Below are 3,727 nucleotides of genomic sequence, written 5' to 3' on the forward strand. Positions count from 1 at the left end.
ACATTATATCTTTCTTAATGCTAACGTTACACTTTTTTAATGCTAACATTATGTCTTTTTCAATGCTATCGTTACTCATTTTTAATGTTAACATTATGTCTTTCTTAATGCTAACGTTGCTCTTTTTTAGTGCTAACATTATGTCTTTCTTAATGTTAACATTATATCTTTCTTAATGCTAACGTTACACTTTTTTAATGCTAACATTATGTCTTTTTTAATGCTATCGTTACTCTTTTTTAATGCTACCATTATGTCTTTCTTAATGCTAACATTATGTCTTTCTTAATGCTAACGTTACACTTTTTTAATGCTAACATTATGTCTTTTTAATGCTATCGTTACTCTTTTTAATGCTAACATTATGTCTTTTTAAATGCTAACATTATGTCTTTCTTAATGCTAACGTTGCTCTTTTTTAGTGCTAAAATTATGTCTTTCTTAATGCTAACATTATGTCTTTCTTAATGCTAACATTATGTCTTTCTTAATGCTAACATTATGTCTTTCTTAATGCTAACATTGCTCTTTTTTAGTGCTAATGCTAACGCTAAATTCAATCACCTCTTTCTTCATCTTCTACTTTCTCATTATTCACTGAGTCTTAGTGCACTGAGATAAATATAAATTATTACCAGATTGGTCACATTTTTTTAGCCTTTGCATTAGATTGCAACTCAATTCATTAATTCAAACAATTCATCCTTTTTTTATCAGTTTATTACAAATGAATCACTTAAATCTGTATATTTGGGTTTGGTGTGAACACAATATTTCTCACAGCTCTTCGGTTCATACGGTCGAAGTCATGGAAGCGTCTGATTTCATTAAAGTCAAAGTAAATGATCTAATTAATGCAGAACCATCTGGATGTAAATGTCCTTTGAGCTGCAACGTGAACTAAATGAAAATGATGGAGCACAACTTGAGATGGTTCCTCGTGTCTCCAGCTCTATAAAAATGTGAAAACTAGAGCAGTAAAAACGTGTTTTCCTAAAGAGGAGATCTACATTCACACGTCTGCATGGACGTGAACAAAGAGAGTGGATCCACGTCGTGAGTAGCAACGGCTGTATTCCGGTCTCATTTTTGGGTAAACAGAGCGTAATGAGAGCTTCACCGCCATAAAGTTTATTATGGGGGGGTTGGGAGGGGGGGGCAGTAAAGATGGTTTCACCACAGAGACGGGGATATGTTTGCTGATGAGCTCTGATAACAGCGATGGACGACTGCCAGAGGATTCACCAGCAGAGACGCTTCATGAGGTTTGTTCTCCTGCGAGGACACAAGTCATTTTCACCTCGAGTACTTCAATTAGTTCCCATTTTAATGTCGTTTAACGGTAGAATCGCCACACAGATTGACACATCGAGCTCATAATCTGTATTTTATTTTGTCAAACCGGTGGTGATTAGAGGCTCTGCAGCACAAAGGTGTTTTCAGTTGTTTGGTAAACATGAGTTTATGTCTCAATCTCTAGTTTCAAGTCTTCTTCAATACAGCATGAAGTTCATTTAGTAAATTATGGTCATTTAGAATCAGACAGACCATAATAGGGGACGCTTTAGGGCGGGGCTACATGGTGATTGACAGGTGTCTCTACGTCAGTGTTTTTCAACCTTTTTTGAGCCGCGGCACATTTTCTACAATAAAAAAATCCCGCGGCACACCAACAACCCAAAAAGTTACAGAATGTCACAGTATTCAGTGTTTCCCCTGGTTTACAGCTTTAGGGGGGGACTGACGGACAGACTACATCGTGGCACCTCACAGTACTACAAAGTAATACTTCACAGTACTACAAAGTAATACTTCACAGTACTAGTGACTCCTTCTGTGCTTTTATAAATAATAGAACATTGAAATCACTTTCAATTAAACCAGGTTGCTCCATCAGACAAAAACAAATGTTATCACTTTGTTAGAAAAATGAAAATAAAGTTATATCCGTGCAAAAAATAACTAATATTTAGTTACAACTAAATATCTTATTGTGGAAAACAACAAGCTATTTTTTTGCAAAACAGAATGAGTGCAGATGTGTGAGCATAACGTTGTATCATTAATAGTGGCTGCAGTGAGCTGCTTTCCTCTGCAACTCTTTTTAAAACGAGGTAGATCTGATGCAGCCGTTCTCAATTCATGCTCCATGTTGAGCGACGCAACAGCAGAAAAGACAACCTCACGGAGATCTCATGAAGATCGGCTTTTGGCGAAATGACAAGAATCGGCGAGTCGTACATGCGCATGTGACCCATTAACGGCGTACGGTAAAACCAGCATTTCCTCTTGCGCCCCACCTGTAATACGCCCCAGTTTGATAAATACTGACTTTAAGGAAACATGGTGTTCATTTATTTTAATGATGACCACACAGTGAGCAGGCTTTGTCACTTGAGTGTGTTTTTCGGGCTTTTGGAAGAATATTTCCAGAGCCTCAGAAACGTCAGAAACGTCAGAAACGTCATTGATGGAGCGCCAGGCTGCAGCCTGTTGGACGTTTGTCTTGACCTACAAATACCTGAACTGTTGGGCTTTAAACATGAGAGCTCATAGCTTAAAATAGTGATAGCTCTCTGTCCACTGTGTCTCCTGTGTGCATCGCATCGGGGAGGAAAGAGTTGTAACGCGACCCAGAAATGACGAGCTGTCGTGTACGATCAATAACATACGGCCGTTTAGTTTGTTTATAGCAGAACAAGGTGCAGACCTGTTCTCTAGGAAACTACTAGGCCAGCCACTATATTGCAGCTCAGACGCTCAACAATGGAAAAGTATTTGCAGCAGCTAAATAATATTTTTTTGGACCAATTAAGTGAAATTGGAAATTTTCTCACGGCACACCTGATGATCTGCCACGGCACACCTGATGATCTGCCACGGCACGCTGGTTGACAATCACTGCTCTACGTCACTCCTCCTCAGGCCACATATGGTCACTTCCTGTTCAAACGCTGAACTTGAGGCCACAAAACGTCACAAACCAACGAGAGACGTCAACATGACAACATCCACTTCCTATAAACAGTCAAAAGCCCTAAACATGTAATATATATATATATATATATATATATATATATATACATATATATATATATATATATATATATATCTGTCTGAGTCACATTAGTTTTTCTAATAATAAGTGTGTAGAAATATTTATGGCCTATTTGTTTGTTGCCACTGAGCTCAGACTCTTCTTCTCTGGTATTTGTTTCTTTTATGGTTTCATTTTTTCCGCGCTGGAGATATTTTTGCCAGACGACGGGATTACATTTTTTAAAAGTAGAGGAGAATACGTGTTTCACCGACTTCTGCTGCTTGAAGCTTCGTTTCATTTCCAAGATGTTTGAACTCGTCCAGTGGAAACACGGCGGCTAAAGGGAACAGTGTTTTTATGGCGGCTCCGCTCCGTTAATGAGGAACAACATCCTCGTTCCTTATCTCCGAGGTCAAACGTTCAGCCGGCTGTAGAGAGCCACGGATCCACTTATGCAACGTGAGAAGTGCGACTCTCTTCTTCTGTGGTTTCATTAATATCAGCGTGTTTTAATATCATTACAGGGACGAGAATCTGGAATTATTAATACAAGTTCTTTTTACATTTGAAAAATGCTTTTCAAGCAGTTTTCAATACGAACCGTATCAATATCTGTGTGTCGGTTTGTTCCTTCCTGGAGACCACACACACACACACACACACACACACACACACACACACACACAC

The sequence above is a fragment of the Taurulus bubalis genome (assembly GCF_910589615.1).
Source record: "Taurulus bubalis genome assembly, chromosome: 2".
NCBI classification, from domain to species: Eukaryota; Metazoa; Chordata; class Actinopteri; order Perciformes; family Cottidae; genus Taurulus; species Taurulus bubalis.